This window comes from Enhydra lutris, unplaced genomic scaffold (assembly GCF_002288905.1).
Source record: "Enhydra lutris kenyoni isolate GAN:26980312 unplaced genomic scaffold, ASM228890v2 scaffoldscaffold18, whole genome shotgun sequence".
NCBI lineage: Eukaryota > Metazoa > Chordata > Mammalia > Carnivora > Mustelidae > Enhydra > Enhydra lutris.
This window is the reverse complement of record NW_019154102.1, coordinates 27,872,133-27,886,332: the sequence shown is the minus strand read 5'-3', so window position 1 is coordinate 27,886,332 and position 14,200 is coordinate 27,872,133.

Here is a 14,200-nt window from a genome sequence, read left to right as displayed (position 1 = left end):
TAAGTCCAAGTAAATTGGGCTTGTATCTAGAACTGTAACATATCCTTTAAGAAAAAAATGGCCTAAACTCTCTAAAAATTGTCAATATTTATTCTTTTGAGCAATGTCTAGGAGATTACACTGTTTCTATGGTACCAGCTGGCATTATGAAATCTGTAGTTTTGGAGGAACAAAGTGTTCCTTACCTCTTTTATATTACTCTGGAAGTTTAAGAAGTCTACATGGTTCTGGTAGAACTTATACATTAGCAAATCTGTTAAAAATTGTCCTAATTTTGTCAGTCATGAAAAAGAAAGTAATGAGGATTCTGGCAGCATCATGTAACATCCATTGACAATGCCTCAAACCATTTAATTTGCCATTTGTGAACTGCACAGAATGCATTTGCTTCATTTATTAAAGATCAGGTCTTGTCCTGAATTGAAGTCCTTTAACATTTCCAAGATAGGCTGGAAAAAATTGTTCAGAATACATATAAGGCATTAAGTAGGATAGATTCTCATGATACATACTACCTTTTCATCTGGGTTAGATAATTGAATTTCCCAAAACTGACCTGAGACTTATCAATTATCTAAATGATTTACTCACCTGATAAAAATACACATATCTGCAACTTTTGGGGTAATAGAAAAAGTGGATTTTTCTTCGAATAATTTTTAACTGATAATAGGGATGCTACTGAGAAAATAGGAGTAAGGAGGCATTCTCAGGGAAGAAGGGGTGGAGAAAAGAGTATCACACCCTGATCATATTTGTTAGTAAAGCTGGAATTCATATTTCCCTCCCTCTCTCCTTCCCCTTGCTTCCTTCTCTTTATCAACTATAGTTCATATCCTGTGAATGCAGAACATCTACATTGAAGGATAAGGGACTGTGGAAATCAGGGAGGCTAGAAAACTCAGCTTCAAATCAAAGATATCTCTGAGTGATGCCATCTAGTCAGAATGGAATGAGACTAATATATATTACGTTTCTGGGGGTAAAATGATAGAAAGTAAATTGTACATTTTTCTTTGAATAATTTTTCATTTTCTTTTTATTCCATTAGTTAAGAATGCTAGTTAAAAATCCTTTGAAAAGAGCATCTTCCCCATGGTAAAAGTAACAAAAGGATGTTTGTGATATTATGAGCCTAGGAGCCTCCAAGAATAGGACTCAAAGCTGGAAATAAATTAGAGTGAACTCCTCAAAATTTTTCAACTGCAATCAAATGACTGAGACATTTTCCCTTTGTAAGTAGAGGTCAAAGCTTATCAGATAAAGAGTATACTTCCTGAGAACCGGGAATGCTGCTGTGCTTACCCTAATGTTTGTGAATCAATACTTACACAGTTTATTTGTTTGAGAAACTGGTGTCTTTCTTTTATAAGTAAACTGTTTACTTGTGACAATACCTTAAATTTTTTTAAAGAGTTATTTGTGAGTCAAATATGTTTGAATATATGTGTATTGTTAAAACTGATCTTATAGTAGGTAGTGGATGGAGACATTTAACATGTTAATGATAATTTTCCTTAGTATACTGTAATTATTTAAAGCTAATTTGAAATTGTTAAACAATTTGAGACATTTTTTGTTTGTTTTCTCTTGGTTTATTTATTTGTTTAAATAGTAGAGGATGATGATTCTGTACATTACAGCACCAAAGAAAAGAACTATGGGCATTATATTAACACCAGTTTTATAAATCGAGTTTTATGTTATAGTACCAGTTTTGCACTTTAACTACGCATTTCCTCATTTTATTTCCTTTCATATAAGTAGGAAATTCTCTCACAATACCAGCAAGAGGTATGTTACGTACTTAGTGTGTCTCCTCAAAAGAGGTATGTTGGAATCTTAACTCCCCATATCTCAGTGTGACCTTACTTAAAGATAGACTCTGCACAGAATTAATTAAGTTAAAATGAGGCCATTAGACTGGGCCCTAATCCATTAAGACTTGTTTCCTTATAAAAAGGGCTATTTTGGATACAGATGCACATAGAGGGAAAATGATGTCAGTACACAGGGAGGATACCATCTACAAGTCAGAAATTGCCTGAGGCTTCCAGAAAGTAAACGAGAGGCATGGAACAGTTTTACTCTCACAGTCCTCAGAAGGAACCAACTCTGCTGACATTTTGATTCTGAACTCAGCCTTTAGAACTGTGTGGTAATAAATTTCTATTATTTAGGCCATCTAGTTTGTGGTATTTCTAGTAGCTCCAGGAAACTAATACAAGATATTTGTCCAAAGTCATTCTCAAGATGATATATTCATGGTTCTGGGTACTTCTTAGTTCATCCTGTGAAATATCCTACCCAATGTCATTGTTACTGAGCTTAGGGAAATATGATTACTTTGAGAGTTTATTATCACATATGAATGCTCTGCCTTGGGGTAAATATAAACAAAAATATTTACTAACTCTGTGTACAGTTTTCTCAGTTGAAAAAGAAGTGCAACATATAAGAAATTAGCAAAAGTGATGGGAAGAGAGAAAGGGGAGTATATAACTGTAAAATTTTCTACAGAAGAATTCTAAGATGACCCACAGTTTTCTGTTCCCTGGTGTACAAATCCTATGTAATCCTCACACCTTGAATATGAAGAAGATTTGTTAATAAAATGTAGTTTACTCCCATGATTACATCGTATTATATAGCAAAAGGAATTTTGCAAATATAATTAAGTTTCTTAATCATTTGAGTGAAAATGCTTAAGGCCAACACCACTTGTAGGCAAGTACCTTTGATCTGGAATTCATAGCAATACAAGCTCTTTCTTACACTCTCCTAAAAGTATGCTCTTTAATTTTATATATATATAATTATATATTTATATATATGTATATATAAATTATATATTTATATTCAATGATGATGAGTGATACCTGAAGAGAGTCTAGAAAATGATATGTTGTGAACAAGTAGATGCTGTATATGTGTATTGTTTTCAAATTTTACATACTTATTGGAGCTTGAGTCATTATTTTACATGCTCTTATACTGCTGGCAGGCATCACAAGCTCAAGAAGGTTTCTAAGATTTTGCAAGCAAATTATTTTTCATCTTCTTTGGCCTAATCGAGCATTACTATGAAGACATGGCTAGTAAAGAGTCAGTGGTAGTGGTTACAGTCTGTATTAGATTTTCAGATAATCCTTGACTCTTCTGAATAATAACTGATGCCTGTCTAGTTTCCTAAAATTAGCTTCCACAGAAATGCCCTTCTTCCCATTTCTTATTCATAATGTCAGCTACTTTTATAACAGCTGCATTTGGAATATATTCATCTTGTCATAAAAAGCAAATCTACCATCCATTGCTGAATGTAAGATAGCAAGGAGGTTTGATGGTATTCATAGACCATATCATGCTTCTTTTGAGATGTCTTTGCCATCAGAAAATAATGTGAATAGTTTGAAAAGGTTCACTGGCAAACCTCTAGCCTGTTACTGAAATGTAGTTTATCTCTGCATTCATACTGATTTTCATAAAGAGAGCTGAAGTTTGAAATTTACTTAATACTTAGATTTTGTACTTCCTTAAGAATTATAAATATGTTATTCTTAGAAACACTTCAAATATTAAATGACACATTTTGAAAATGTAAAACTATTATGAATTTCAAGTATGGTTTTGAAAATAATTCAGAAGAATTATATCTTAAATTTGATTTTTCAGTGTATTGCATTTTTACAGTGAGAAGAATGGCTACAAAATGATATGAAATAAAATTTCAGTCTTTAACTTACCTAAAAGGCAGTTTTCAGTCCATCAAAATAACAAATGGGGAAAAAAGATCTAGAGATGATGTTTTAAATATACTTTCAGAAGTACTATAATTATATTAAATGTAATATTTTCTTTATCTTGCTTCTTTTATTTAGCAGATTAATGAATCAAAGAAGCTAATATATAAAGCTTTTAAGTGAAAATAAGATACTGGCCAACTATAGGGTATGAATATAAAATTTTTTCAGAAAAACATGTAGCTTTTGTGCCCAGTGGGTTATCTTTCCCCAATGAGCACTCTAAGGAATATAAAATTTGTATATTATAGAATTGTTTTTGCCCATGATACAGGACTGTGTTACAAAAAACTAAGGTTATTATAACAATTTGGTTTTATAATAAAGCTCTAACCTCTCCCATTCTGGGTTTTAATAGCCTACTGTGCAACAATGTGGATACTAGAGAGTACTGTGCTGAGGGAAATAAGTCAGTCAGAGAAAGACGAATACCATATGATTTCATTCATGTGTGGAATTTAGGAAAACACAGATGAACATAGGGAAAGAGAAGGAAAAAGAAAAGATTAAAAAAAAGAAAGGGAGGCATATCATAAGAGACTCTTAACTCCAGTAAACAAACCAAGGGTTGCTGGAGGGGAAGGGGAGGTGGGGGGATGTGGTAATTGAGTGATGGAAATTAAGGCGTGCACTTGATGTATTGAGCACTGGGTGTTATATGCGACTGATGATTCACTAAATTATACCCCTGAAACTAATAATACACTATACGTTAATTAAATTAAAAAACACAATATGTCATAAATCAACATGATGATTTAAAGGAGATTGGGAAGAATTAAAAATTCTTATTATAAATCAAAATAAATCTCTTTACCTTTTGGAATTTTTAGAAATGTAACTTTGTTATATCAAACGAAAGACAATTTTATAGGAATTCTGAAGAAAGGGGTAATATTATAAATATTTTGAAGTTCCTAAACAATTTGATGTATTAAAACATTGGTGAACGGCTGGTAGATTTTCATGGTCATCATCAAGAAAAACAAATTCAAAACTGGACTGTAGGGGGAATAAAGAAGGCTGTTTACTATGGGCAAACTCTAAATCATTATTTAGAGCTTAGCCAGACTGGCACTTTCTCATATTTGTTCTTTGTTGCCATGAGCTTCAGAAATCAGGTGACTTAACATATTTTTTTAAGAGGTTACTACTAACATTATAAGCTTTTCAGGTTTTAGTTTATTTTTCTTCTGTCTTTTCTGACTCCTAAAGCAAGTTAATAAGGATGATCTAAAATGAATGAAAACATTAAAGCTTAACCCTTCTAAACTTTGGTTGTCAAGGTGATGTTTATTATTACTAGAAAATGTTGTGGTGTTATTACAGTCCATTTTAATTTAGACCATAATTATAAAGGAGGGGACTTTTCTTTTAAATATCTCTTTCATTAATCCATTTGACTCTATCTTAGCCATTACCAATATAATATGAGATACTCTCCATTTATCTAATGAAATAGCTGCCTAAATGGTTTCCCTCCATCTATACAAATTATCTACACATTCTATGGACCATTAATCCTTACAGAAAATTATTTCTGAGCAGCGCCCCAATATATGCCTTTTGGTTATTTAAAAAGTACAAAAAATAGATATTTAAAAGAATGAGACTACCTAAATAGTAGCTCTATTTTCTTTTCTTTTTTTTTTTTCTTTCCTTCTAATATATCAGCTTGCATACCTTACTTGGTAGACCACTGCTACAGACTGGATTCTGCTGTTAGCACAGTACTTTATTTTAAAAGTAATCTTGCTGTTTTCTTCACTAAAATCTTTCTGTACAATCCTACTTCTCTTAGAATAAAAGGCTTATGTGCTTACTCTGGCTAAATAAGCCCTGAATTTTTTGATTGGGTTCAAACTCCTCAGCAATGTCTTCTATCACTCTACATCTCTCAGTGGATTCTACCAGGGGCTTCTATCCATTTCTTGGCCTTTCATGTTCCCATCTACCACGAGGTCCTCATTCAGGTTGCACAGGGAATCACATCCATTTGCAGACTGAAGAACGGATTGAGAAGAGGCTTCAGTGAAGACCAGGAGACTATTTAGGGGATGTTATCATAACGCCGGAGAGAGAAGGCATTGGTCTGACCTGCAGCAGTTGAGGGGAATGAAGAGAAGGTAAATTTGGGAAATATTTGTATCTGGAGGTGTCCGAATCTGGTAGTTGACTGAATATGGCTCATATAGTGAGTGTTGATTTAAAAGTGATTTTCTAGTTCTAGGCTAGAAAATTGATATAGGGAAGTTGGGAGGGAAAACAGATTGGAGAGGGAAGGTCATAGTTAATTTTGGACATGCTGATTTTAAGATTTTTATGGCAACAATCAACTGTGTGTGAAATGCAGAGGAGATGCTAGCTTAGATATTTGGAATTTTTAAATAATCAGCAAGTGATAATTGGAACTATACAAACAGATGTGATCGTTCCATTTGAATATTTCAAATGGCAAAGGAAGAAAGGGACATCAACACTTGACAGATGAGAAAATGAAGAGCTCACAAATGAAGTTATGGGAAGGTCCAAGAGATGAGAAAAAAGAGGGAAAATCGTGAAAATCCTGAAAAGCACTGTGCATGAAAGCCAAAGGAAGTGCCTTTTATAAAGTCTGGGTGGTAAGGTGAGAACTAAATGTTACTATGAGGTCAGATGACTTTAAAATTGAGAACATATGTATTAGATAATCTAAAAGAACTTTGTTGTGACCAGGGCAAGAGCATGGGCAACAGAATTACAGCAAAGCCTCTTGTACCCTGGGTATGTGCTTATGTATGTATTTTGTATATGTAATTTTTATAAAAATATAATTAAATATATATATATATATATATAATTAGGTGAAAATTTATTTCTTTAAATCAATGAAAAATTAAGGAAAATAGTAATAGATGTAGAAAAATAAAATAAAAGTGGGGTAAACTTGTGAATAAAAATTTGCAAAATTTTTTTTTTTTTAATGACATGGGCTAAAAATTTGGTTCTGAGCTCCCAGAAGACAAAAATAAACAGACAAAAAAATATATACATCATAAGGTATAAGATACAATGAGTTCATTAGTTAAAAACATAAAAGTGGCTCAGAGGAAATATATAAAAATAAACAGCATATACATAAACAATTAATATTTATTATTTTAAATATTGAAATACTTATACTTTACATATATATAATATATATAATAAAACTGATTATTTATTTTAATTAACTTATTTATTTTTAGTCCAGAGACTTCTTGTGTTATAGCATAATGAACCATGAAAAAAATTTCCCTTTTCCTAACAACGTTCCTCACTCTTAAACATAAGCTGAAAAAGCAATTTTATAACAACAGGTCAAATATTTCAGTACAGGTTTGAACCATTTTTACCCTGACTTTCCCTGAAGGTAAAATTTGAAATATATAGATAAATGAATGCACCTCCTACATTTGAAACAATTGTTCTTGACACTTTCTGTCTCTCCTGAGATTTTCACAAAAGGTAGGTAGCTGAGATTTCAGATTATGTGCTTTGGCAAGAATCTGGAGTACAAATTGCAAGTTTTCTGATTGGGAGTAGATTTATACAAATCATTGGCAAATGGAGAGGAGAGGCCAGCATATTCCTATACAAATTCAGGAGCCTAATCAGTTGTAAATAACTGACTAGTCTGATTCATTATAGAACTGGATGCAAAGAACATCTGTAGACAAAGTAATCTTCAGAAATAATTATGGATCACTGACATCCCCAATGTCTACGTCATAGAATTCACCCACACTATTTACTATCTAGAATTTTTCATAGCAGATATTTTCTACTGCTTACCCAAGCATTCCCAAGTCATGCAATTTCCTGCTAAAGGTGAGCAGACAAACTTCCTAGAAAGTGTTCATCTAATTAAGTCTATGATTTGAACTGATTTACAGAATTGCAGTAACATATTTAAGTCTGTAACTTTTAAGGTAATGTTTGTCAAAAATGTTGATATTATTATTGAGGCACTCTTTGGGAATCCTTGGTTAGACAGTTGCCCAATTATGTCATTTTTCTATGTAACAAAATAAAATTATATTGTAAGTTTGGCAAAAATGTGTTTATTCATAGTGACAGGCTGGTATGCATCCAGTTTATCCAAAATAAATTTTGAGTAATTAAGGTAAAAATTAAACACAGGTGGGTTTCCAAAACACCTACCGTTTCACACCACTTAACATTATTATTTAATTTGTCAGGACTATACCTGTAGACATTGACACTCAAGAGATGTTAAAGCACAGGTCTTATAAAAGCCCCATTAACCAGCATCGTAAAAATGGTTCATAGACTATAGACATAACCAGTTCTATTGCATGAAGTTGTAAAGAGTAAAATTCAATGAAATTTTCAAAATCTTATATTTTTCCTGACATGTCTTTAACAGGTGAAAGAGAAAGTAACAGGGCTTAATAATGAAATACCCCTACTGAAAACCTGCTGACTCTCCATGAAAAACATAGGCTTCAGCATTTTAACTTATATTTATTGAACATCCATATGTTTCAAGCATCTGGAACAGATTAATGACAATGAATCAATCAAAATCTCATAGAATTTTATTACTATTTTCAACAAGCAAGTCATTTGGACAAGACACTGCACTCATTGATTCATTGATTCATTAATTCATTAATTTATTTATTCCATAAGTAGCTGAGTTTCTTACTTTGTGCCAGTGACTGGGCTGAGTGAAGTTATAGTATATCTTTATGTACTTTTATAGTATATTCTATATACTTTTAACTGCTATATCTGCAGTTTAAAAAAAAAAACCCTTCTTTAGCTCTACTGGAGTTGACAGTCTAATAAATTATTTAACTCAAGGATTTTTAGGTAATATTTTGGTTACAGGTATTGTGCTTAATGTTTTACATAAATTACTTTGTAATTCTCTTAGTAAGTTCTTGAATGGATTTTATTTTTTGTGCATATTTTCTTGTTCAACATATTGAGATGAAGAGAGTCTGAGTACAGTTCACCCAAATTCACATAGTTAGCAAATGTCAGCACTGGGGTTTAAACCTGAATAGTAAGACTCTAGAGTGTTCATGTTTTGTCAATGCTGTGTACATGATTTGAGGGCAAACTAAATGGAGCCTGCAAACTCTGAAATATACTCCTGAAACATTTTTGAGGAAAAATGATGTAACAATATATATCTAGAATTTGAGAGAGATAATTTAAGTTTGTACCTCAGGATCTGAGAATTTTTTGCACTGCAACTTTAAGGAAGTTGTTTAATCTTTTTGAGTTTTAACCCCATCTCCTATTAAAATTTGATAGTAAAATGTCCAAAGCTGAGCTTTTGTAGCTGCGCAGAGAAATAATATATGTGACACTGGGTTTCGAATAAATGCTAATTCAATTCTAATTCAATATCTTTAGATGAACTGGTTCTAATTATTTTAAATTATTTATTCTAATTCTAATTATTATTCTTATTATTTTCTCCTTGTGAAAAATCTATACTGGAATGGGGTCTGCAGAAGATTGGACATCTAAATTAAAGCAAACCAATGAAAAAACAAACAAAAACACTAAAGGAGGAAACTGAAAGCTATTTAAGACAAACTCCTAACTTCTTATTTTGCTTAAGGATGGACCTGTAAATGATGACTAAATAATCCAGGCCATTCTCTTAACAGAGGTCTACAAAAATTTTAATTGAATTACTCTCCAGTCCAACTTGAAGTAATTTCAATATCTGGAGTTTTCTCCTGGGATATATTTCTATGCTTTTTTGATATTTGGAGTGGATTTCTCATTAGGATGATGTAATACCAGTCTTCTATGAAGTTCAGAGATCTGTAACATAGCTCAAAGCATTTTTCACCCTGCAGGACCAAATTAAAGATGAAAGGGGTTGAAGGGAGAAATGCTCATTGAAATATAAATATTTCATCTTTATTAATTCTTAAAGCAGGTAAGATGAATTTTAAAAAAGGTGAATTATATTATATAAATTCTTGGTATTTCTGCTGTGAATATTTTCCTACATCTGGTGATTTCTAATGTTAAGAAAAAAAAAAAGACTATGCCAAAAAATGTGTTATTTATGTTCTGACTCCTAACTGAGATAAATCAGTTTGGTATATCTTTTCAATTAGTTTAATGCAGTTAGGATAATCTCAGATTGGAGTTTTTGTAAGGAAGTATCTTTGAACAATTATATTTGCAGAAACATAAATGAAACTGAAAATGTTTACAGAAAACAATAAAACACCAATATACATTCCCAGTGTTATATTCCCTTATCTTCCTACAATTGCTCACTCTCATTTTATTATTAAAATTCTATCAAAGACATAAAAATAACCACAACAAAAATGCAAAAGCTCATAACACTAAACTATAAAACTGATAATCAACATAATTTGAGAAGTTGGAATGATGCTCTAACGAACATACCTGGTTTAAAAAGAGAGGGAAAAAAAAAACTAATTTATGTTTTCTATCAGAAGATGCCCAGAAATCTCCTGAAAACTCTCACCATCCTGAAATAATACCATAAATTCCATTTTTCATTTGCAGACTCAGAAACCTGTGTTCTACACCTCTAGAAAATGGACTAGCTATTCATTTATGAGTCAGGTGGAGGACTGGTACCCCTTCTTCCTCCTGCTGCCATCTGTTCATAGATACTCAATTCTCAGAAAACAAGTTGGCAGGGCACAGGGATCAAGTAAAGGCTGAATTTAAAGTTTTCCTTTTGGGTTGTGGCTTCTACAAATAATAGCCTTTGTTACAAGATAGAGGAAAAGTCTGTAACTTTTATGTGTAGAATTATAGCTTTCCAGGTAGTGTAAATAAGTTTGGAGCACTCTTCAAATTTTTGATGATTCCATTATTAAAAAGTGACTACATTTTGATATATGCGTATTTATTTATGAATCTTATAGGTATTATTTTATTGTAATATATTATTTACATTATGAAATGTGAAAACTGTGAGTTCAAGATATAAATAAAATTTTTAAAATCTGTTATATTTTCTAATGGTATATAACATGTCAATAATGTTAGTGAGAGAAATTTGATTAAATTTATTTTGAAGTTTAAAAATACTGATTAGATGTTTTGTGATCCATTGGCCCCAATATCTGGTTCTGAGTTAAGTTAATTTCTCTATGTGGTTTACTATCTGTCAACTGAAAATGATTGTCCATAAAGGACATAGATCAAAATGAAAATAATATTTCAGCCATGCTACATGATAATTTAGGTTACTTATTTTTCTCTCTTTTTAACTATTGTGCAAAGCTTTATGTAAAAATCTGTTTGAAAAATTTCTGTTATAATGTCAAGAAATTTTTCTTACAAAGCAAATGAAACATATTGCATCCTAATTTTTTTAAGAGTCTTAAAAACCAGGGTAAAACTTCACTAGAAGGACCTTCACAGGATAACTGTGAATAGATGACAATCTTTTATTTGTTAAATGTCTCTACATAACTTTTTGTAGATGATACAGTTGCTTAGTTTTTGGTAATGCAATCATTTAAAATGGAAAGATTGTCAAGCATTTGCAAACTCTGCACGGAATGGGTTTCCTTTTAAAAAGTGACTTTCTTATTTCTGATAAAAATGTCACTAAAAAGTAGATTAGGTGAGTGTTTTTATTTGCAAATATATCTTCTAGGAATTAAAGGAACATTGTAGGGAAAAAAAATGAGAGCATGTCAAAAGGACACAGAAGCCAACCTGAAGGATGTGAACGAGCTGAATGGTTCAAAGCTGGAATAATTTGAGTGACAGAATAAATAATGATAGCATTGGGTTATAACTCATAGAATAAATAAATATCGATGAGTTCATATGGATATAAATATATAGTTGAAAAAATAAATAAATGAGAGAGAAGAAACAGATGGCAGCTCCTCATCTTACATAAGAATTCCAAGTAATAATAAAAGAGGAATGTGTAAAATCCAAAATTATCATTATAGGTACGACAAAGTGATAATTGTTGCATGCAAGACCCACTGATTGGTGCCAAAATCAGGAGGCTCAAATGGAAGGAGAAAAAGGATATCTGCAGTTTCAAGGTAAATAAATTAATATTTTTCAAAGGGAATTCAAATTAATTCAAATTCAAAGTAATATTTTTCAAAGGGAAAATTGTTAACAATATAAGCAGAATAACTTGGTAGATACCACCTTAGCTAGTTGGTCAAAGTAAACAACACGGTAATAAGACACACTGACATTGTGCCCCTGATATGCTATACTAAAAAAGACATAACATCACTTGTATCATATTCTTGACAAAAGTTCATAATATCATTCCAATCACAAGGAAACATCAGGCTAATCCAAACTGACTAATATTCATCAAAAGTGCCAAAGTCAAGAAAAGCAAGGAAAGACTGAAAAACTGTCACAAACTGGAGGAAACTAAAGAAACATGGAAATTAAATACAATATGAGATCCTGGATTGGATGCTGGAACAGAAAAAGTATTTTAGGGGAAAAATGGTAAAATTCAAATACAGTTTGTAGTTTAGTTCAAACTATTGTTCTAATGTTTAATTCATTGTTTTGACCATTTTGCTATGGTTATATATCCTAAATGTATACACAAATATGGCTAAAAGGAGTAAGAATATCAGGTAACTAGTAACTATATAAAGCAGTAACTAAATACAAACCATGTGTAGATGTCTATCAAAAGTGACCATGAGGGACGCCTGGGTGGCTCAGTGGGTTAAAGCCTCTGTCTTCAGTTCAGGTCATGATCCCAGGGTCCTGGGATCGAGTCCCGCATCGGGCTCTCTGCTCAGTGAGGAGCCTGCTTCCCTTTCTCTCTCTTTCTGCCTCTCTGCTTACTTGTGATCTCTGTCTGTCAAATAAATAAATAAAATCTTAAAAAAAAAAAAAGTGACCATGACCAAAGAGCCCTCAAATTATACCAAGGTTGATCCCAGTCTCCATTACCCTATTTTACTTGCCAGTGAATTCTCTGCCATGTGAACAACTTTTCTGGTTAAAAGGCTTAACAACCACTCCTAGTTGTTAAAAGATTTAAATGTATCTATTCTGGGACCCAATAGCTAATCCCAAATTTCTTTATCCATCTTTTCTTATCTTAAAGAGTTCTGGTCCTCAAGGAGCAATAACCATCTTAGAGACCTCAGATAAGACCAATTACACTCCCAAACATTCTTATTCTTATATATATGCTTCGACTGCTATGCAAAACCTTTCAGTTAGCAGTGGGAAGAAGCCCCAAGAATGTCTTGATTTTGCAAAATGATAGAATCTTCACATCACAGAAGCTTGAGACTATAGTTTAAATCTCTTATTTGAAACTGCAAGTCCCTGGAATAGTTATGTGATGCACCTGAGACGATATAGGTGATCAATAGCAGATTTCCTCTAATGACTGAGTCACTGGATTTTCTTGGCACCACTAACACTTCAGCTCTAAACAGCAAATAAATTCCCCTTTGATTCCACTGTTATATTTACTATTCTCTTCCTTCTTTATTTCTCCTCAGTATCTCACATGGTTTTCCTCAGGACAGCAATTCTTACAGTGTGGTACTCACTTCAGGGGGCCTGCAAGGTCAAAACTACTTTCCTAATAGTACTAAGATGCCTTTTTCATTCATTCTTTTATGAGCGTCCAGGGAGATATCCAGAGGTTGCACGGTGTAAGATACTGAAACACAGAGAATGCAGAAGCAGATATGAAAATTGAGAGAATCCAGAAACCTGACAATAAAGATTTCCAAAAAAATGTAAAAAAAAAAAAAAAAAAGTCACCATTTTCATGGTTATTGTTTATGTGCAGATATTTCCCACTAAAATAGTTTGTTTTCGTTAGAATATAATGATTTATAGTGCTATTTTAGAATTAATTTTTATGTAAATATTTTTAAAGTGCCTCAGTTTCAATTTCTACTGTGGTAAATATTGATACATATAACTGATATAAACAAAATTTCCTTGGAGTCATCAATAAATTTAAGAGTAAGTGCCAGATAAAAAGCTTCAGAATCACTTCTCTTATGTAGTTATTTCCCATCACCCCAGAAAACAAACCAAAAAAACCCCAAAAAACAAAAAAACAAAAACACATGGAAATATGTCCTAATATAGAAGAAACATGGAGACTAATTAAAAAGCATTTATTAATATGAATTTTAATATTGTCTTACCCACTACATTAAGGTGTGTGAATTTTGTATTATATCTTATACTCTATACTTGGCAGTAGTCTCTATCTTGTTACTTTGGGCAAGTGGCTTAACATCTAGATCTTAAACATCCTATTCTGTAAACTAGGGAAAACCCTGTCAATTACAAAGAGTTTTAATAAATATTAAATAAAATAATGAATGCAAAGTTTCTTATACATGCCTGAGATTTAATAA